We start from the raw sequence: 24,454 nt of genomic DNA on the forward strand, positions 1-24,454 counted from the left end.
ATAATTAGAAAACAAATGCAGGTATAATCACCCCACTAAGTCAAAAAATAATACAAACAGTAGTGTGATCACTTCCCAGAGCAAGGGATAAGACAATGCTAGCATCCCCAAAGCACCTACTACTCCCTGTGACCTTTGCCAGTAACATCCCTTTTCATCTCCCCTGGAAGTAACTTCTCCTGATTTTATAGTAATTACTTCTTTGTTCTTCTTTCTAGTCTTTCAAACCTTCTCCGTGTGCATCTCCTCAATAAAATAGTTTAGTTTTGCTTACTTTTGAACTTTATGTAAATGCAACCATATTGTCCATATTATTTTTTTCTTGTTTCTGTCATTAAACATTGTTACATTCATCCATGTTGCTCCATGTAGTTTATCCAGTGTAATTGTTCTTTACCACGATTTTACTTATCCATCCTACTGGTTTTTTAAAAAATTAATCAATTATTTATTTATTTTTGGCTGCATTGGGTCTTCGTTGCTCTGTGTGGGCTTTCTGTAGTTGCATCGAGTGGGGGCTACTCTTCATTGCGGTGCCCGCGCTTCTCATTGCAGTGGCTTCTCTTATTGTGGAGCACGGGCTCTAGGCGTGTGGGCTCAGTAGTTGTGGCTCGCGGACTCTAGGGCGCAGGCTCAGTAGCTGTGGCACACAGGCTTTGTTGCTCCGTGGCATGTGGGATATTCCTGGACCAGGGCTCAAACCCATGTCCCCTGCATTGGCAGGCGGATTCTTAACTACTGCGCCACCAGGGAAGCCCCATTCTACTGTTGATGGAAATTAAAACTGGGTCCATTTTGAGACTCTTATGAACTGTGCTTACTCTTGACATGTCCCGTGGTTCTCATATGTGTGAGTTTCAGTCTTAGGTGTATACCCTGGGGTAGAACTGGGTGGGCGTATCTTTCACTTTATGTGTCAGACTGTTTTCAAAGTCGTTGTACTAATTCACATTTCCAATGCAATGTATGAGAGTGTGCTCATTATAGAACAGTGGTGTGTGTGCTGTGCTCCACATAGCATCCTTCAGGGGCTGCAGAATAGGGCAGGGTAGGAGTTGGCCAAGTTCTGTGTCCCTCCCCACCCCCAGTTCATTCAGTGCAGTTTTCATGTTTTCCATATTGAACATCAGCAATCTTTTACTGGAAAAAAAGTTTGCATGACTTAAAAAGAAAGGGATTGAAAATAATTGATCTGGAAGACAAATTATATACCTAAAACATTAGAGGCTCAATAAATGTCGAATGTTGAATGATGAACAAATGAATGAATGATAAAAAACACACTGAATGAATAGTTTTTCAGAAATGAAGGTTATAAGAGAATATCTAGTTCTTTCCAGCTATGGCCTTTGTTCACAGGGAGATAGGCAACAGGGAAAGGTTATGTGAAGAGCAGGGATTTGTCTTTGCTTTTATTTCTATTTTCCAGTAATCCAGAGAGGAACAAAGAGAGTAGTGTGAGTTAGAAGAGAAAGAAAGAGGATAGAGACGGAGATACAGAGAAAGATGAGAGGAAGGATGGAAAAGTGAAGGAAAAGGTTAGTTCTTTTTCTCTACAAGTCATGCTCTTCCATTTTGCTGAGTAGGTTCCCAGAGCACAATCTGAAAACCAGGTCACCATCATGAACTCCCCTTTCTTGGTCTCACCGCAGCTCAGTTTCTCCACCTTTGAGTTATTTTGTTCTTGATGCTTCTTGGGAGCTTACGTTTGTGTTAGTCTGGAGCACCTCACCACATCCCATTGGTCTCCCCAGCTGCCCTTTGGCAGGTCATTACAACTCCCTTATACACAGCTACAAGAACTTACCCATGACTGGGTCTCAGGGTTCGTAAGGAGGCCAAGGGCCTCCAGAAACTGTCCCCACTGTTGATGTCCTACTTGTTGATGTCCTTCACCACTATTAGCTTGTAGCCTCTTTTAGTTCAGACAACTCATATATAAGTATATATGCCTGCTACACACTTATATAATCCTTGATGCTGTATCAACCAGAAAGGAAAACATTCAAGAATCTTGGGAGCCTTTTATTCCAAAAATGATTAACTAAAAGGAATGTGATCTTCTTAATAACATTTGTCCTCATTTTATTCAAAGTGCTTGTATAATTTAAATTCTACTGGTGATGAGAGTGGTGAGTTACCTGAAAGTAATCAATACTATCTACTTTAACTTTTCTCTTTTCTTTAAGGCTCTGTTTCAAGTTCTTTCACTTGTAGGTATACACATTTTCCAATTTCAATAGAGGCTTTTCTTCTCTTTAGAAAAAACTCACATAATTTTTTTAAGGTTAATATTAATATGGAATTCAAACCCATTCATATGGTAATTCCATCATTCAAATTTATGACTGTAATTGAGAATCTTACATTATTTGATCTAAGGATAATCAAAATGAATAGGGCTATGGTCAGATCAAAGTGGGTTTTCAACACATGCAACACCAAAATTAAATGGGGTAATTTAATACTGCCTAATATAATATTCAATATTCATGGAGCGCTTCCCTCAATTTTCTCAGATGAAGTTATTATTCTCTCCAAAGGACAAATCTGAATAAAGAAACCACCACAGATGCTATTGCATATCAGCTTTAACACCTGGAAATTCTTACTGTATGTGAACCACTTTTCAAAGACATTCATTCATTCATTCTATAATCACTTGTAGAATGCATATTAGGCACTGTGTTAGGCAGTGAGAATACAAAAGCAAATGAAAAGAAAACAAGAAATGATTGGTCCCTTACTGATTGTTTGGGTGGCAAAGAATTGAGAAAAGAGACCTACAGGAGAAGTGAGACAATTAAAATTACTAGTGGGATACACGCTATGATTGAGGTAAATGGAAGGTAAAATGGGAATTTGGGGTAAGGAGAGCATATGGCAATGATGGGTGAGATTTGGGAAGACTTCCTAGAGCAGCTGAATCTGAAAAATAGTAAGACCCAGGCAAAGGTAGACTGCAAGGATTCCAAACAGAAGTGGGCAGGAAATGCAAAAATCCAGAAGTAAGAAAGAGCATCTTGTGGTTCCAGAATTGCAAGGGGCTTACTATGATTAGAGATTACATGAGAGCTGGAGAATGATAAGAGATGAGGCTGGAGAGATGAGTAGACACCGTATCATATCATCATAAAAGACACTTGTAGGCCATTGTAGTAGGTTAAGGAGTATTCCCCCCAAAATTCATATTTACCTGGAACCTCAGAATGTGAGGTTATTTAGAAATAGGGTCTTTGCTGATGTAATTAGTTAAGGATCTCAGATGAAGTCATTCTGGATTTAGGGTGGGCCCTGAATCCAGTGACTGGTGTCCTTATAAGAAGAGGAGAGGACTCAGACACACAGAAAAGAAGGCCATGTGAAGATGAAGGCAGAGTTTGGAATGATGCAGCTCAAGCCAAGGAATGCCAAAGATTGCCAGGAGTCATCAGAATCTAGAAAAAGGTGAGGAAGTATTCTTCCCAAGAGATTTCAGAGGAAGCATGGCTGTGCCAACATCTTGATTTTGGACTTCTAGCCTCCAGAACTGTAAAAGAATGAACTTCCATGGTTTTAAGTCATGAAGTTTGTGGTAATCTGTCACATCAGCCCTGGGAAACTAATATAGTCATAATAAGGAGTTTGAATTGACATACAGACACCTTGACATGTCAGGTGTCAGCCTTGACATGTTCTATGAAAAGATTTAAAGAAGTGACGTTATCATATTGGTACTTTACAAAGGTCACTCTGGCTGCCGTGTAGAGGATGGATGTGAAGAAAGAGAGACTGAATATAGGGACACATTGGAAGGACCTAGGAAAGGGCAGCCTTAACTAGAAAAGTGAGAGAGGGGAATGAAGAGAAGTGGCTAGATTTGGAAAATATTAGAAAAGTAGACTTGACAGAACTTCATCATTGTTTCTTAGATGTGAGGGTGTGTGAAGAGTAAAAAGTCAAGGACTAACTCTCGACGTACAGCCTAGCTTTTCCACAACGCATTCGAAAAAGCATCTGTTCTCATCTACAGATCCAGCTAAGGCAGAAGACATAGGCAGACATGTTTGCACCACTTGAGTTGGGTAGGTTGGGGCAATCTGACTCTCTCCTGGTATGAACAGGGAAATGCTGTTGTGAGCTTTCCCTGAAAGGTCATGCTCGATTGGTGTTAGTCTTAGTGAGCCATATATTAGCAGAAAAATCTAGTTCACAGAGGGAGGAAACAGATGAAGGCCAAAAAAATAAAAACTTAAAAAAAAATTCAAGTGAACTTGGGAGATAGAGATTTTGAGGAGATTCCTTTGAGACCTGATTATAATTCTTATAAATGAAATTATCCTTAAGCATATGATAAATCTTCTTTTGCAATATCGAGTGGCTTTTCTGTTTTGTAATCATACTATCTCATGCCATCACATCAGATCTCTGGCATGGATCACTGGATAGATGGCAGTACCATTTATCAAGAGGGAAGGATGGGAGGAAAAACAAGTTCTGAGGAAAAATTATGAGTTCAGATTTGCACATTTTGCCTTTGTGGTGCCTCTAGGACATCTAGGCAAGTCCAGTGTGGACACAGAAGACCTTATCAGAATGTTTTGGACCAGAGTTCAACTCTGGAAGCCATCTCCTGGTAAAGATTAATTGGTGTCATTTTCTTCCAGGGCAAGTGAGAAAAGAAGGCTAAGGACAATGGGAAGTCTGACATCTGAAGGTCTTCTCTATTCCAGAAAAAAAGAGGAATCTGTGGAGGAGGCTAAGAAGGAATGGCCAGAAAAGTAGAATAATAATCAGGAAAAGTGTGAGGGTGGAGTCCAAGAAAGTGGAGAAAGGAAAGCATTTCAAGGAGGTCAAGAGCATCAGATGCTGTGGTGAGTGCACTGTTTTTCAGCAAGGAAGAAACTGCTGCTGACTTTGGCAAGAGGAGATTTGGGGAAGTAATGGGCGTGGAGGAAAGATTATGAGTGGAAACAATAGATTATGTTTTCAGTGGGCTGGTTGTAATGAGAAGAAAAGACATACAGAGGTAACTAGAAGGGAACATAGGATAAAGGGAGGTGTCTGTTCAACTAAGATGGGAGAGACTTAAGCCTGTTGACAGACTGAAGGAAGTCAGTTGATAGAATTTGACGATAATTGAGAATCATTCATTAATGACTCAAGGTCTGTAGGAATGTGGGAGGGATAAATGCAATGCCTAGTTGAATAATTACCAACTTTCACTGTGGTGAGAGGGAATGGGAATAGAGTTTTTTAAAAAAGGCAAGAATGCGGGCACGTACCCTCCGCCGTCTGCAGATGGCGGCGCGGGCGCGGGCGCGGGGCCCGGGCCGGGGGCGCCCCTGGGGCTGGAGGCGGGCCCGCAGATGCTGGCGCTGCGGCGGAAGAAGGTGCTGGGCGCCGAGGAGATGGAGCTGATCAAGCTGGGGCAGGCGGCGGGCGGCGCCATGGACCCCGACGTGTGCAAGATCCTGGTGGACCTGCTGAAGCTGAACGTGGTGCCCCTCGCTGTCTTCCAGATGCTCAGTGCATGTGCGCCGGGCAGAGGCTGGCGAGCGAGCCCCAGGACCCCGCGGCCGCGCCCCTGCCCACGCCCTGAGACCCGAGGGAGAAACAAAGGCAGCGGTGCCCTCGGCGGGGGAGGTCCGGCGCTGCCAGAACGCGGCGTCCGGGAAGGATCCAGCCAGAGGATGCCCCGCCAACCCAGTGCCACCAGGCTGCCCAAGCGGGGCGGGCCGGGGAAGAGCCCCACGAGGAGCAGCACCTGAGCGGGAGGCCTCGCATGGGCCCACCGCGGGCCGCCAGCCTCGCAGGCAGGCTGCTCCTCCCGTTGGTAATAAACCTCTTTGAAAACCTGAAAAAAAGAAGAAAAAGGCAAGACTGCAAATAAGTTTGTTGACGAGAGGTAAAAAGCAGAGGAATTTTTTCCTGGTGATTTCTAATTTGGCTCTGGATAGTAAAATTAGGTACTAGAAGTTGAATCTGTGCAGATGAAACGAACCAGAAAGGTAATTTGGAACTATAAATTACCTAAGAAATTCCCTACCCACCCTCCAGACTATCTCCAATGTGAAACAAATGTGAGTACTTGGAATCACTTAGGAAGTGACCTATAGAAGGGAAAATAACTTCTGGGGTCACCAAAAATATATATAAACCTAAACTGGCTCTTCGTAAAGATAAATTAAAATACAAACACAGATGCACACACACACACCCATACATACACATACATATGTATACACATACCATTTTAAAGTTTGAAAAAGGAGATATGGTAGAAGTCAGAAGAGTTATGCAAGAATATTTTGTTCACTCCATGGTAATAAACTGAAAATCTAGAGGGAAGGAATTTTTTCTAGCAATATATAAATAACTAAAAGTTAAAAAAACTCCAAATACCAATATCATAGGAAGTATTGGACAAGTTAAATCTACTGCTTAAGAAAAGGTACCAGCCTCTCTTTTCTATTTGAACTGTGTTTTAGGGTAACTAAATAGTTGATAAGGGAAGATTCTTAGCTGAGGAATTTTAGTTAATAAATGCAGAAGGAATGATAGAATAAGAAAATCACCATTTTTGTAAACCCTAGACAGTGGCTTTAAGGAATGTTCATTAATGGCTGCTAAAACTATTAGGTGAAAGGCTGATGGGGAACTTTATAATGAATGGGTCAGGCTGACAGTACTTGAATTCATGTACCAATCTCAGTGTCATTGTGAGTGGAACAACTTGACATTAAGGACAATCATGTAATAGGAAGTACACCTCACCACCTATGAAGAATCCTCCACACAAAAAAATTGAGCTTAAATATAATCAAGCCTTTAACTTTCAGTCTACAAAAAATGAGAAAAGAAGAATAAGTTAAGCAATACTTAACTTGTTAAGCAATACTTAACAATCAACCAAGTCCAGAATCTGGAATATTCTGTAGGACAAACAATCATTTATGTCAACAGATAAATGGCATGGCAGGGCAGGAAGGGGTAGTTGAGAAGGTGAGAGGGCACTTTTATAAACTGAGAGAATCAAGAGACAGAACAAACAAAATACAGTGCTGTAGACCTTGTTTGGATTCTGATTCAAATAAACCAACTGTAAAAGGATATTTTTAAAACGATCAGGAAATTTTTTTTAGGTATAAGGTGGCCATGGAAAGGACGCTAGAATGGGGGCTTATAGAAAAGGAAATGGGAATAGCAGTAACAGAGGAAAATATAAAACAAAAGAAGGGCATTGAATGAACTGGTAATGATAGTGTGTGATATACTGAAGAGTATGGCCAATTTGGTTTGGTACATGGGATGTCACTGTTATTCATTGACACTGCAATCCCACGTTCAGTAATTTTTTAATAGAAACAAATGTATTAGTGTAAAGGGATATATGAACAAGGATGTTTATTGTAGCAATTTTTGGTAGTAGCAGAAATCAGGACTTGTACATCCATCAACAGGTGAATGGTTGAATAGATTACATTCTGTCCATATAATGGAATATTATGCAGCTATTGAGAAGACTTACTTAGAGTTACACATATGTTGATCTGGAAAGATGTCCATGAAACATTAAGTGAAAAATGCAAGCTGCAAAGTAATGGGCATGGATTATCCCATTTATTGTAAACCATACAGAAATAAGGAGAAGAAAAAATTCCAACATATGTATATTTCTGTGTCAGTCAGGGTCTAGTTGTCAGAAGAGAGAAATTATATAGTTTTATATATGATTATATGATTTTATATATGATTAAATATAAAATAATGGTGAACTCGGCACCGATTTGCTAACCAGATAACTGAAAGAGAACTTGGAGAACTCTAGGTTAGGAGGTGTGATGACTCTGGTTCTGCAGTTGTTGGAAAAACTGTAAGTTGTATTCAGCTACTGTCTGGGGCCATGGCTGTGGCTGCAGGACTGAAGAGTATTGGTCAAGTGATTCTCATGGGGTCCATTAGCAAACCGGAAGGAAACAAGGATCCTGACAGGAAGCTAGGGAGTAAAGGAGAAATGTGGTTTGCAGAGTCACAATACCAGCATCACAAAACACAGAGGGAGGTTGGAGCTGAGAGACAAGGGCTTAATAACTGATACCATGTATTTGCACATAATGGTGTGGATATGCAGAAAAGCACTGAATGATACAAATCAACCTGTTCATATAAACAGCAGTAACCTCAGAGGTAAGAAGAGACTGGGAACTTAAAACAAAGAAAAAATAATAACTCCATGTAGTGTATGATGGATTACAGTGTGTACATACTATATGTGTAATAATAATTTTTAAAAACCCACATAACTAATGAAGCATAAAAATAAAGAAAAATTAAAATTAGAAGTAGAAATACCCTGAGGTGTGCCCTGGGGAGAGAATAGCTCTGTCTCTGCACGGAGGTAGATGCCTGAGCTGTCAGTGCCCTTGGACCTGAGAGGCAGCTGCTTCAAGGGACTGATTTGCACTGTTAAACATAAAACTAAATTTATGCTTGGATTTTAAAGTGTGCTAAACTGTGGCAACTTCTTGATGATTATTGAATCTGGATAATGGGTACATGGATGTTCATTGTATTGTTCATTCTACTTTTGTGTAGGTTGATATTTTTTCAAGATAAATATCAGGAAAGGAAGATTCTGATAAAAACCATGATTTATTTTACAATCATAGCCCATGAAAGGAAGAAAATAGATGTATTTTTCCTAACTCCAAGAGAATATGGAGAGTCCTTTATACTTGTAGAATTAATTACAATAAGATCAGTTACAGTTTGATGAGTAAATTCAAACTGAACTTCCTGTAACAATGAGGAAATACAATTTCTTAAAACAAACAAGTAAAACAAGCAGCATTGTCTCAAAATTAAGGATAATATAACAATAAACTATTGTAGTTAAAAATCAAGATGTAACTGGTGGGGACTTCTCTGGCAGTCCAGTGGTTAAGACTTCACCTTCGAATGCAGGGGGTGTGGGTTCGATCCCTGGTTGGGGAGCTAAGATCTCACATGCCTTGTGGCCAAAAAACCAAGACAAAAGAAAAAACAAAAAAACCCAGAAGCAATATTGTAACAAATTCAATAGAGACTTTAAAAATTGTCCATATCGGGCCTCCCTGGTGGTGCAGTGGTTGAGAGTCCGCCTGCCGATGCAGGGGATACGGGTTCGTGCCCCGGTCTGGGAGGATCCCATATGCCGCGGAGCGGCTGGGCCCGTGAGCCATGGCCGCTGAGCCTGCGCATCCGGAGCCTGTGCTCCGCAATGGGAGAGGCCACAACAGTGAGAGGCCCGCGTACGGAAAAAAAAAAAAAAAAAAAAATTGTCCATATCAAAAACAAATCTTTTAAAAAAATGATGTAACTGGTGAACTTCTTAAATGCACACTAGGCAGAAATTTCATCATGATAAGAAACATAAATCTGTCAAGAAGGGACCTTTGCCCCAACCTGGCTGATGTTTACATTTATAGCTGTCCTCAAAGCATCTGATTGGTTAATAGAGTCTGTCTTTGATCTTAATCTCTCTAATAAGCTGCCTGATCAGCTTAATGTATTATAATCTTAAAATGTCTATGTCAACATCTCATCTGCCCAAGGTTCCTGTTATTGACATATAGGGCACCTCTGCTATAATCTGGAATTAAATTTAATAAAAGCAGAATCAACAATATCTGGATATTTTTATTTATTTATTTCCTCTGCTCTAGGTCTGTAAATTTGAGAACCTTAAGAATGCAGGAGACTAGGATTGGAACCAAGATGGTGGAGTAGGAGCACATGCTCTCACTCCCTCTTGCGAGAACACCAGAATCACAACTAGCTGCTGGACAATCATCAACAGGAGGACACTGGAACTCACCAAAAAAGATACCCCACATCCAAAGACAAAGGGGAAGCCACAATGAGACGGTAGGAGGGGTGCAATCACAGTAAAATCAAATTCCGTAACTGCTGGGTGGGTGACTCACAGACTGGAGAACACTTATACCACAGAAGTCCACCCACTGGAGTGAAGGTTCTGAGCCCCACATGAGGCTTCCCAACCTGTGGGTCCAGCAACAGGAGGAGGAATTCCTAGAGAATCCGACTTTGAAGCCTAATGGGATTTGATTGCAGGACTTTGACTGGACTGGGGGAAACAGAGACTCCACTCTTGGAGGGCACACACAAAATAGTGTGCACATCGGGACCCAGGGGAAGGAGCAGCGACCCCAGGGGAGACTGAACCAGACCTACCTGCTAGTGTTGGAGGGTCTCCTGCAGAGGCAGGTGGTGGCTGTGGCTCACCGTGGGGACAAGGACACTGGCAGCAGAAGTTCTGGGAAGTACTCCTTGGCGTGAGCCCTCCCAGAGTCTGCCATTACTCCAGCAAAGAGATCAGGTAGGCTCCAGTGTTGGGTTACCTCAGGCCAAACAACCAACAGGGAGGAACCCAGCCCCACCCATGAGCAGTCAAGCAGCTTTAAGTTTTACTGAGCTCTGCCCACCACAGCAACAGTCAGCTCTATCCACCACCACTCCCTCCCATCAGTAAACTTGCACAAGCCTCTTAGATAGCCACATCCACCAGAGGGCAGACAGCAAAAGCAAGAAGAACTACAATCCCTCAGCCCGTGGAACAAAAACCACATTCACAGAAAGATAGACAAGATGAAAAGGCAGAGGGCTATGTACCAGAAGAAGGAACAAGATAAAACCCCAGAAAAACAACTAAATGAAATGGAGATAGGCAATCTTCCAGAAAAAGAATTCAGAATAATGATAGTGAAGATGATCCAGGACCTCAGAAAAAGAATGGAGGCAAAGATGGAGAAGATGCAAGAAATGTTTAACAAAGACCTAGAAGAATTAAAGAACAAACAGAGATGAACAATACAATAACTGAAATGAAAACTACACTAGAAGGAATCAATAGCAGAATAACTGAGGCAGAAGAATGGATAAGTGACCTGGAAGACAGAATGGTGGAATTCACTGCTGTGGAAAAGAATAAAGAAAAAATCAAAAGAAATGAAGACAGCCTAAGAGACCTCTGGGGCAATATTAAATGCAACAACATTTGCATTATAGGGATCCAAGAAGGAGAAGAGACAGAGGAAGTACCAGAGAAAATATTTGAAGAGATTATAGTCAAAAACTTCCCTAACATGGGAAAGGAAATAGCCACCCAAGTCCAGGAAGCACAGAGAGTCCCATACAGGATAAACTTAAGGAGAAACACGCCAAGACACACAGTAATCAAATTGGCAAAAATTAAAGACAAAGAAAAATTATAAAAGCAGCAAGGGAAAAACAACAAATAACATACAAGGGAACTCCCATAAGCTTAACAGCTGATTTCTGAGAAGAAACTCTACAAGCCAGAAGGGAGTGGCATGATATACTTAAAGTGAGGAAAGGGAAGAACCTACAACCAAGATTACTCTACCTGGCAAGATATCTCATTCAGATTCGATGGAGGAATCAAAAGCTTTACAGACAAGCAAAAACTAAGAGAATTCATCAACACCAAACCAGCTCAACAACAAATGCTAAAGGAACTTCTCTAAGTGAGAAACAAGAGAAGAAAAGGACCTACAAAAATAAACCCAAAACAATTAAGAAAATGGTCATAGGAACATACATATCGATAATTACCTTAAACGTGAATGGATTAAATGCTCCAACCAAAAGACACAGGCTTGCTGAATGGATACAAAAACAAGATCCATCTATATGCTGTCTACAAGAGACCCACTTCAGACCTAGGGACACATACAAACTGAAAGTGACTGGATGGAAAAAGATATTCCATGCAAATGGAAATCAAAAGAAAGCTGGAGTAGCAATACTCATATCAGACAAAACAGACTTTAAAATAAAGAATGTTACAAGAGACAAGGAAGGACACTACATAATGATCAAGGGATCAATCCAAGAAGAAGATATAACAATTATAAATATATATGCACCCAACATAGGAGCACCTCAATACATAAGGCAATTGCTAACAGCTATAAAACAGGAAATCAACAGTAACACAATAAGAGTGGGGGACTTTAACACCTTACTTACACCAGTGGACAGATCATCCAAAATGAAAATAAATAAGGAAACAGAAGCTTTAAATGACACAATAGACCAGATAGATTTAATTGATAGTTATAGGACATTCCATCCCAAAACAGCAGATTACACTTTCTTCTCAAGTGCGCACGGAACATTCTTCAGGATAGATCACATCTTGGGTCACAAATCAAGCCTCAGTAAATTTAAGAAAATTGAAATCATATCAAGCATCTTTTCTGATCACAATGCTATGAGATTAGAAATGAATTACAGGGATAAAAACGTAAAAAACACAAACACATGGAGGCTAAACAATACGTTACTAAATAACCAAGAGATCACTGAAGAAATCAAAGAGGAGAACAAAAAATACCTAGAGACAAATGACAATGAAAACAGGATGATCCAAAACCTATGGGATGCAGCAAAAGCAGTTCTAGGAGGGAAGTTGATAGCTATACAAGCCTACCTCAAGAAAGAAGAAAAATCTCAATCTAACCTTACACCTGCAGGAACTAGAGAAAGAAGAACAAACAAAACATAAAGTTAGCAGAAGGAAAGAAATCCTAAAGATCAGAGCAGAAATAAATGAAATAGAAACAAAGAAAACAGTAGCAAAGAACAATAAAACTAAAAGCTGGTTCTTTGAGAAGATAAACAAAATTGATAAACCATTAGGCAGACTCATCAAGAAAAAGAGGGAGAAGACTCAAATCAACAGAATTAGAAATGAAAAAGGAGAAGTTACAACAGACACTGCAGACATACAAAGCATCCTAAGAGACTACTACAAGCAACTCAATGCCAATAAAATGGACAACCTGGAAGAAATGGACAAATTCTTAGAAAGGTATAACCTTCCAAGACTGAACCAGGAAGAAATAGAAAATATGACCAGACCAACCACAAGTAATGAAATTGAAACTGTGATTAAAAATCTTCCAACAAACAAAACTCCAGGACCAGATGGATTCTCAGCTGAATTCTAGCAAACATTTAGAGAAGAGCTAACACCTATCCTTCTCAAACTCTTCCAAAAAAATGTGGAGGAAGAAACACTCCCAAACTCATTCTGTGAGGCCACCATCACCCTGATACCAAAACCAGACAAAGATACTACAAAAAAAGAAAATTACAGACCAATATCACTGATGAATATAAATGCAAAAATCCTCAACAAAATACTAGTAAACAGAATCCAGCAACACATTTAAGGATCATACACCATGATCAAGTGGGATTTATCCCAGGGATGCCAGGATTCTTCAATATATGCAAATCAATCAATGATACACCATATTAACAAATTGAAGAATAAAAACCATACGATCGTCTCAATAGATGCAGAAAAAGCTTCTGACAAAATTCAACACCCTTTTATGATAAAAAAAACTCTCCAGAAAGTGGGCATAGAGGGAACCTACCTCAATATAATAAAGACCATATATGACAAACCCACAGCAAACATCATTCTCAATGGTGAAAAACTGAAAACATTTCCTCTAAGATCAGGAACAAGACAAGGATGTACACTATCACCACTATTATTCAACATAGTTTTCAAAGTCCTAGTTACGGCAATCAGAGAAGAAAAAGAAATAAAAGGAATACGAATTGGAAAAGAAGAAGTAAAACTGTCACTGTTTGCAGATGAGATGATACTATACGTAAAGAATCCTAAAGATGCCACCAGAAAACTACTAGAGATGATCAATGAATTTGGTAAAGTTGCAGGATACAAAATTAATGTGCAGAAATCTCTTGCATTCCTATACACTAATGATGAAAAATCTCAAAGAGAAATTAAGGAAACACTCCCATTTACCATTGCAACAAAAAGAATAAAGTACCTAGGAATAAACCTACCTAGGGAGACAAAAGACCTGTATGCAGAAAACTATAAGACACTGATGAAAGAAATTAAAGATGATACAAACAGATGGAGAGATATACCATGTTCTTGGAATGGAAGAATCAATATTGTGAAAATGACTATACTACCCAAAGCAATCTACAGATTCAATGCAATCCCTATCAAATTACCAATGGCATTTTTTACAGAACTAGAACAAAAAATCTTAAAATTTGTATGGAGACACAAAAGACCCCGAATAGCCAAAGCAATCTTGAGGGAAAAAAACAGAGCTGGAGGAAGTCAGATTCCCTGACTTCAGACTATACTACAAAGCTACAGTAATCAAGACAATATGGTAGTGGCACAAAAACAGAAACATAGATCAATGGAACAAGATAGAAAGCCCAGAGATAAACCCACGCACCTATGGTCAACTAATCTATGACAAAGGAGGCAAGGATATACAATGGAGAAAAGACAGTCCCTTCATTAAGTGGTGCTGGGAAAACTGGACAGCTACATGTAAAAGAATGAAATTAGAACACTCCCTAACACCATACACAAAAATAAGCTCAAAAGGGATTCGAGTCCTAAATGTAAGACTGGACATTATAAAACTCTTAGAGGAAAACATAGGAAGAACACTCTTTGACATAAATGACAACAAGATCTTTTCTGATCCACCTCCTAGAGTAATGGAAATAAAAACCAAATAAACAAATGGGACCTAATGAAACTTGAAAGCTTTTGCACAGCAAAACATAAACAAGATGAAAAGACAAACCTCAGAATGGGAAAAAATATTTGCAAACGAATCAACAAAGGATTAATCTCCAAAATATATAAACAGCTCATGCAGCTCAACATTAAAAAAACAAACAACCCAATCCAAAAATGGGCAGAAGACCTAAATAGACATTTCTCCAAAGAAGACATACAGATGGCCAAGAAGCACATGAAAAGCTGCTCAACATCACTAATTATTAGAGAAATGCAAATCAAAACTACAATGAGGTATCACCTCACACCAGTTAGAATGGACATCATCAGAAAATCTACAAACAACAAATGCTGGAGAGGGTGTGGAGAAAAGGGAGCCCTCTTGCACTGTTGATGGGAATGTAAATTGATACAGCCACTATGGAGAACAGTATGGAGGTTCCTTAAAAAACTAAAAATAAAATTACCATTTGACCCAGCAATCCCACTACTGGGCATATACCCAGAGAAAACCATAATTCCAAAAGACACATGCACCCCAATGTTCATTGCAGCACTATTTACAATAGCCAGGTCATGGAAGCAACCTAAATGCCCACTGACAGACGAATGGATAAAGAAGATGTGGTCCATATATACAATGGAATATTACTCAGTCATCTAGAGACTGTCAGACAGAGTGAAGTAAGTCAGAAAGAGAAAAACAAATATCATATATTAACGCATATATGTGGAACCTAGAAACATGGTACAGATGAACTGGTTTGCAGGGCAGAAATTGAGACAGATGCAGAGAACAAACGTATGGACACCAAGGAGGGAAAGCGGCGGGGGTGGTGGTGGTGGTGGTATGCTGAACTGGGCGATTGAGATTGACATGTATACACTGATGTGTATAAAATTGATGACTAATAAGAACCTGCTGTATAAAAAAATAAAATAAAATTCAAAAATTCAAAAAAAAAAGAGTTATTTACCATAATGTTCATTGCAGCACTATTTACAATAACCAGGACATGGAGGCAACCTAAGTGTCCATAGACAGATGAATGGATAAAGAAGATGTGGCATATATACATACAATGGAGTATTACTCAGCCATAAAAAGAAACAAAATTCAGTTATTTGTAGTGAGGTGGATGGACCTAGAGTCTGTCATACAGAGTGAGGTATGTCAGAAAGAGAAAAACAAATACCGTATGCTAACACATATATATGGAATGCAAAAAAAAATCATTCTGAAGAACATAGGGGCAGGACAGGAATAAAGACGAAGAGGTAGAGAATGGACCTGAGGACACGGGGAGGGGGAAGGGTAAGCTGAGATGAAGTGAGAGAGTGGCATGGACATATATACACTACCAAATGTAAAATAGATAGCTAGTGGGAAGCAGCCACATAGCACAGGGAGATCAGCTCAGTGCTTTGTAACCACCTAGAGGGGTGGGATAGGGAGGGTGGGAGGGAGACGCAAGAGGGAGGGGATATAGGGATATGTGTATGTATAGCTGATTCACTTTGTTATACAGCAGAAACTAACATAACATTGTAAAGCAATTATACTCCAATAAAGATGTTGAAAAAATGTTAGGAACAAAAAAATAAAAAAACAGAGCATAGAAGTTTAAAGGTATATTTTCTTGGAATCTATTTGTGGAGCTAAACTGAAACACTGAGCAAGGAAGTTTGTGAAATTTGTGCGTGGTTTTGGCTCAATTTAGAAAAAAAAAGAATGCAGGAGGCTTGGAAGAGATTAATATTATGTGAAAGAGATTGCCCTTTTTTGAAGACTCCAGACAACTCTGGCAGGATCGTCAAGAGAGCTAGCTAGTATGGTTAAGTATCAATAATATGTGGGCCAGCAAGAAGTCAGGAAGTGGGTCCTAATCAGACTCCAGAGCCATCTCTACTTGGGTGTGGAAGGCAGACTGACCCTCTTTTGTCAGGGAAACCCTTAGAGCTTTAAGACAATTCAGAAGAAATGTGGAAACTTCAAGAAGGAGATACTAAAGTTCCTGCTAACAGTGCTTAAGGACTGTGGGCTCTGCAGTGCCATGATCCCCCAAGTATGTGCAGCACCTCCAACTGAATACACTTGTGAAGTGCAGTCAGTGTCCTAAGTCTGTGGAGTAGGGGAGTCAGGAAAGTGGTAGAAATTTGAAATAGCTACCATGAGGAATGGGGAAAACTACTGATTAAGTATTCGCCGAAGAAATTTTGGGCTGTGAGGAAGAATAATCCGAGGTTGGAGAACCTTATTACATGATTTTCTCAGCAGCCCTAAAGCAACGTGAGTTCGGGGGCTGAGAGGATGGATGAATGAAGACTGGGGTATGATGGGAGGCAAGAGGACAAAGATGGTGAGCTCATTGATGAGACAGTGACTGAGCTGATACAACCTGGGGTCTGGGCTGAGTAAAGAAAAGAAAGAAGACAGAAGGGTCTGAAAGTTAGGGGGAAACACAGGAGGCAATACATGGCGGGGGTGGGGGTGAGGGGCTTGACTAGATCAAAGGCCAAGGGGAGGAGTAAGACGTGGAAGAGCTGGAGGGTTGTGTGAGCAATTCACCGGAATTCAATCTATCAGAGGTGGAGCACATAGATGTACAAAGGTCCTCAGGTGTGCCCCTGGGAGGAGGTAGTTGTTATGGAATAAAGGTCGTTGAATATATCAAGGCACCGTGAAGCTAGAGTATTGGATGACTTATCCACGTGGGTGTTCACACTGAGGGCAAGGAGCAAAGAGAAAGGCTCTCTGGTATGAATTTAGGAGAATATCCGAAGATTAACAGATGACAGGCTGCTTCTACTTGGGACTGTCAGTCCCAGCCTCTGATCTCTATGTATTGCATTCTAGCATCCTGGAAAGGAATTCAAGGACGCTGGTCCACTCTTCTCTGAATATTCCCCCCGACATCTCCAGCCGCCTCCCCCTCATACACATACACAAACGCACACAGCCCGGAGGCCTCTCTCATTCTAACTTAGCAAAGAGCAATGGAAAGGTCCTAAATATAAGTCTCTCATTAAATCAGAAGAGAAAAAAGTGAAGATGACAACCGTTTATGAGGAAGATGAATGGTTTATCATATGGTTATGAGTCAAGAAATCAGGATATTTGTTTCAGGTTCACTTTGTGCTTAGTTTAGAGTTTAAGTGTTAGGGCTTTGGAGTTCAGCAGTCCAAAGACCAGATCTACCGCTTAAGAGCTGCGTGAGCAAAGCAAATTACTTTACCTCTGGAAACTTCAGATTGTTGTCTTGAAATTATGATAATACCACCTACTTCAAAGAGTTGCTATGAGGATTAAATGAGATGTTCCTTGTAAACTATAAACTATTTAGAAGAGTAGGTGCTCAACCCCTGCTAGGTATTCTCATCCTTCTCCTTCCTTGTTCCTGAAGCATTTTTCTCATGCACTCCTCTTTCCTCATTCCAGAAATGAAATTCATCCACCTGTTTGTCAGGGAATGTGATGGATTCAGCTTATACCAACTGCAGAGTTGTTTGCTTCTCTTCCCAGCTTGTGGTTCGGTGATATTGATAGCTGAGATCCTCAACATGGAAATTGGCAAATACTTCAAAATAGGACTTTGGGGGGTCTGGTTTACCAGCACACGGCTGCCATTGGGTTTCCGCTTGGGTGTTTCCCTGTCAGATCAGTAGCTAGACAGCAGGCTGATGCGCAGCTCCTAGCCTGGTTCCCAGCCTCTCGCAGGTTTTCATGTAGTGAGACTCTGCTGGCTTGAGATATCTGCTATCTTCTCCTGCCCCAGTACCTCTATCAACCTCTGACTGCTGGGCTCCATGAAACCTCACCATTGCCAGATCCTTCTATTTCACAGCTCTTTCCTGATGTCTCTACAGTGTTCACTTAGGGGACTACAATACCTCCAGTATTATCCCAGCTCCTTCCTAGTTTTTATCATGGAATTTAAATGTTTTTAGAGAGAAGGAAGGGAGGACGGGGAGAGAACCCTCTAGCTCCCTCAAACACAGCTCCCATATGAGGGAAGGTTGGCTGTCGAAGGTTTCTCATTTCTGCAGTCTTTTATTTCTTCCTTCAGGGGCAAAAGGATGGGCTCTTCCATTTTCCCTATTTTCCCCAGGGGCATAGAAAGGGAGAGCAACTGATTAAACTTTTCTAGGTGATTCCATCTGACTTATCCTTAGTGGAGTTTTCCCTTTGCTTCTGCCCATAGGTTAATTGTCAGTTTTTATTTTGATTTGGGTATATATCTTCTTTCTTCTTCTTAAGTATTTTGATTGGAAGTTGAAAAAGGTTATGTCAGGATAACCTTTTTATATTGGAAATCGTCCTAAGAGAAACTCAATTTTGCTTACAAAGTTTATTTCTGTTCTATCCCTTTTCATGCCCCACCCCCATGAAGTTGTTAACAGATTATATTTCCTTACAGAAAGTACAGATAGCAAGGACACGATCCAATTCAACTTAGAGTTTCTAGGAATTTCTTGGAATGTACCATAGTGCCCTGACTAAAAAGATTCCTTCAATATGCACAAATTAACAGAATTATGAACTCTGCCTTGAAGGAGAGCTGAGGGCCAGGAAATACTCAGATTTATTAAGGTATGTTTTCAAAAATTACCTTTTAACCTCAATAGATAAAACCTGTATCCAAATTGAAAGTTTAAAATCCCCTCCAAGCTAATGGATTTAACAAGAAACAAAGCCCCAATTCGAGTATGTATTGTATACCATCTACCAAAATAATTTCTGGCAGAGAAAAAGTTTTATCAGAAGATCTTTCTGTGCCAGAAAGACCTGTATTTTAGGACCATCCTTAGGAATGAATGTTATACAATTTGTAGTGGATATTTTCTGAATAAGAACGTGGACAGAAAAGGTAGTGAGGAAGGTATCAGTGGGTTATTTAAAGGCTGCTCTTGTGCTGGGGAGCTCTGTGGACTGCGTGCGAGTGCTGGGAAACAACAGGGGTTGTTTCCCGCTTCTCTCATCAACTGGAGGTCTAGGAGGATGAGTAATGTAGCTTGATTTACTTTATCTGCGTGCTTCCAGGTTGTGATTAGCTGTCAAGGGGAGTAACCTCTCTCTCCTCTGAGTGAGTCATCAGATTGTTTTATTTCTGGAGAAGTAACGCCTTCCCTTCCACGTGGGGAGAGCCAGGTGAGCCTGAACGCTGGGCTTTGTTAAACAAATCAGAATCCTTTTATCTGTCAGGAGGCGCCAGCCTGGGTTCTCAGGAGCAAGGCATGCCAAAGTAACCTCATTTACTTCCTTACAAGAGATTGGTAGAAGAAAGGAGAGCTTTTTATATTTATTCTTTGATTTAGTGAGGTAGCTGACAAAGACAATCATGACATCCTTATAGATGAATCCAGGAAATGTAATGTGGAAAGTAATACAATGGATTATGTGGATTAGATTCTTAGCTAATTTAATAATGGTGGCCAAATATCTCTAATTAATCAATCCATGTTGGCTTAGAGGTTTTTTTTTTTTTCTGGTGTGTGTAGTTTTATGCAGGATTCATGAATATTTATATTGTTATAAGCTATCTCAATGAAGACCTAGGAGAGATACTTCCCAAATGGGCAGATGACTAAAAGCTGGAGGCACGGATTACAGGTTGGGTGATAGAATCAAGATCTCCACAGACTACGTGATAGACACTCACAAGATAAAATTTGGCATGGATTAATGTCTACATTTAAACTTTAAAGATTAGCCTCACAAACAGAAGTTGACGGAGATTTTCTTAAAAAAAAAAGCCAAAGGTTTTGGTGATTTTTTAACCTTATGTTACCTAATAGTCTAGCACTAAGAAAAAGCAAAGTGCAATCTTAGGTTGTGTTAATAAAAGTATAGCAAAAGAGGAATGGAGGCCAGTGTTTTCTGTAATGATCAGAACACAGTCATTTATGCTTATTTATTACTATGGTGCCAGTTGTCATTCTAGAAGTTATGGGAATCTGAAAATGGATCAGAGTTACGTCAGGAAACTTCCAGTTTATTCAGAGGTAAGTCTGTACTTTAATAACCACAGCAGAAGATAGGAATCGAGGTATCATAAGAGAGGTATAGGTATAGGTGAATTCAGAGAAGCCAGAAATTATTTCTAGGAGTAAGGATCAAGAAACGCTCATTGCGCAGAAGGCATACATAGCTGGCGGAGAGAACATGGTCAAATCTCTTGTGTTATGTGTGAATCTTATAGGGGCGTGGTCAGCAGATACTTGGCGCATGGCTTCAGAGGACCAAATTGAAGTGTCAGAAGCAAAAGGAAACTGTTTGGAAATCCCGAGTGCAGAAATGGTACAGAGAATAGGTAAGTTGGGCTGAGTTTGTCAAGGGCAATAGTGTAAAAGAAGATTTGAAAGGTAAATTGAAGTCACATAATTGTGCCTTATTAATATCAGTGGGAAGGGGTCACAGGTCTTCAAAGAGGTCCTTTCCCCTCAAACAAGGGTTGAATCTCCCAGCTTTGCCTCTGTTCTCTGACCATCACAGTCTAACTCTGGATTATTATTCTTCAGCTTATGCCATTGGGGATTTGATGCCTTCTATCTGCACTCTCTCCAAAACCAATCCTAATCCATTCATGTGTTATTAATACTTGTAACAACTACACCTCATGCAGAAGATGTTTGCATTTTACAGAATATGCACAGAAGAGGTGTAATCAAGGAAGTGAATTGAACAACTAATCAACCATAAAGTGTAGATAGAGTGGAAAGAGAAAGACTGAGGCCGAGAAAGAGGTAATGAAGGTGAGACTTAAGGTTGTACTTATAGGAATATAGAGGAGGGAGCACTTTTAAGAAATATACATAATGACCTCTAAAGCAGGATCTTACTTACTGGGGAAAAACTGTACACATTCCTGCTTGAGTTAAGAACCAGGTAAGATTGATCACCATCTCCACAACAAATTAACTCCATCGGACTTCAGCCTACATAAGCACTCAAAGTGGAAAATAATTAGAAGGTTAAAAATTGAAAAGGAATTGAGAAGGAAGAGGCAAAACTATCTTTTTTCCAGATTATATGATAGTTCACCTGAAAAAATAAATAAAACTGTAAAACTGAAAGCAAAGTGAAACAAATCAATGTAACTGTATATCAAGTTGGTGCTACAACCATAAAGAGGAAAAAATTATTTCAACTGTCTTTAGCACATAGGACTCTGATTATATATCCTTAGTGAGATATATCATAATAGTGAAAAAAGGGACAAAGAAATCTTGCACTTTACTTGGTAGCAACTTTGGTATTGCTATTGATATTACATTTTTGAAACTAGCTCATGTACATCATAAGATAAAACAAAAAAAATTATGTTCACATTATTAGGAACCAGTATTTTCAGTGTGAGAGAAGAGATATAAATATGAAATCAAAGAAATGAAGAAAAGCTTATGTCATTCTCAGTAAACTAGGAAGGGCACTTTTTCAATTTGCTAAGGCACACACCAAAACAACAACAACAGCCAATGTTACTTTAATGGTGAACTATTTAACATTTCTCCCCTAAGTTGGGGACAAGACAATAATATCTATTTTTACCACTTCTATTCACATTGTACTGAAGATCCAGTACTGGAGACTTACTGGAGATAACACCAGTGCAATAAAACAATAAAAATAAATAAATAAATAAAAGGCATGCAATTGGAAAGGAAGAAGTAAAATTCTCTCTATTCACAGAGGATTTGATTGTATACTTACAAAATCCCATTGAGTCTACAGATAAATTTCTAGAATAATAAGCTGAATTAGCAAAGGTATCTGGATACAAGGTCAATAGGAAAAACGTATTTTTACACATTAGCAACAATCAACTAGGAAATAAAAATGTTAAAACTATCATTAACAATAGTACAAAATAATCGATACCCCAGGAATGAAGTCAATGGAAGACATGCAAGATTTTTACAATGAAAACTACAAAACATTGTCAAGAAAAATTAAAGAAGACCTAATTAATAGAAAGATACACCATTTCAAGGATTGGAAGGCTCAGTATTGTTAAGATGACAATTCTCCCCAAATTGACATATAGATTTAATGCAATTCCATAAAAATCTCAACAGGTTTTTTATAGAAATTCACAAGTGATTAAAAAATTTATATGAAGAAAGCAAAATATCTATAATAGTCAATCTTGATGAAGAATGGATTTGAAGGACTAACCTACCAGACAAGAATCAATCTGAAACCTAAAAAAAAAAAGAATTAATCTGAAACCTATTTAAAAGAGTGAGTCTGTGTGTATTGGCATAAGGACAGACAAATAGATCAGTGAAATAGAGACTCTAGAAATAGACCCATGCATATATGGTTACTTGATTTACAACAAAATCACCAATGCAATTCAGTGGGAAAAGGGTGACTTTTTTTTCAGTGAATGGCACTGGAACAATTTAATATTTACATGGAATAAAAAGACCCTAGTAACAGGCTCTTCATTTTTTTTTTTTTTTTTTTTTTTTGGCTGCACCATGTAGCTTGCAGGATCTTCATTCCCTGATCTGGAAACCAGGCCATGGTAGTGAAAGCCTGGAATCCTAACCACTAGGCCACCAGGGAACTCCAGGCTCTTCATTTTAGCATGCTCAAAAATCAACTTGAGATTAAATCATAGATCGAAATGTGAAAGGCAAAACAATAATATTTCTAGAAAAACACATAAGAATATATTCATGGAATTGGGGTAGACAAAAAATTCATAACTGGGACACAAATGAACTAACCATAAAGAAAGAAACGTTGACAAATCAGACTTCATCAAAATTAAAAACTTCTGTTCATCAAAAGCACCATTAAGAGAGTGAAATAACACTGTATGTCTACAAAGAGAATTGTACTAGAATATTTATAGCAGTTAGACTCATAATAGCCCCCAAATTTGGAAATGGCCCAAATGTCCATCAACAGAAGAATGGATAAATAAACCATGTGCTTATTCACTGGACAATCATTTCAACTTTTCTATATTTTTGAAATGTTGTATAATAAGATTTGGGGCAGAAAACTACAGGAAAAAACAAATACAATAGGATGCTTATGCTTTTAAATTATTCCTGGGTATTTATATCTGGAATGAATTTATGAACTGGCAAGGACACACATCACCCTTTATGTTTTATATAGCATATCTGGGTATTTTTTAATTGAATATACATATTTCAATAAATCATGAATTTTACTTTATCATGTGGTGCAGAAAGAAAAAGAAACATATGTACATTCTGTTACTGCACTGCACCTATGGTCGATCCCATACAAACAATATTTTCAATGAGATTTTTAGAGGTATATGGAATTGTCTGACTTTTTCATAATTATTCTTTGAGTTCATATTACCAAATATGATAGTTATTTTAAAAAATGGGAAATACAGAAACATCTGTAGTCAGCTGTAAGTGGGATGTATTTCTTTGCTATTTAAGTTGGAAATTTCTTATGTTGCTGAAACTATTTCTAGAATTTTTTTTAACTTAAAAACACAGGCAGTATATTCGTAGAATTAAATGTACAGTTATTTTAAATTTTTAAAAATGAAGGTAATACATGGCTTTCCAATACAAAATATATGAAGACAAAATTTTTTAAGAAGATAAAGAAACTGGCTGTCGGAGACAAGGCACTGACACCAGTCAGAGAAAGCAGAGCTTCAGGCTTAAGTGAACACGTGCAAACTGAACAAGACCATGACTCAGAATGCTAGCTTCACCCACAGGCGCCTCTGAGAGGTTCCTTCCCTGAACCCCTACAGAGGGGAGCAGCCCCCGGGGCGGGGGGCCTGTCCCTGCCTCAGAACTGCAGCAGGTTGTCCCAGAGGGATTGCAGTGATTTTCTGGACCAAT

General features: G+C 39.2%; 1 pseudogene across 1 annotated transcript; it reads left to right on the plus strand.

Moving 5' to 3' along the window:
- Window positions 1–5,219: 5,219 nt before the first annotated feature.
- On the plus strand, window positions 5,220–5,840 carry LOC309805406 (mitotic-spindle organizing protein 2B-like; annotated as a pseudogene). The gene has a single exon. The product of its transcript is annotated as a mitotic-spindle organizing protein 2B-like (transcript).
- Window positions 5,841–24,454: the final 18,614 nt, after the last annotated feature.

The sequence above is a fragment of the Mesoplodon mirus genome (genome assembly GCF_964341445.2).
Source record: "Mesoplodon mirus genome assembly, chromosome: 5".
Taxonomy (NCBI): Eukaryota; Metazoa; Chordata; class Mammalia; order Artiodactyla; family Ziphiidae; genus Mesoplodon; species Mesoplodon mirus.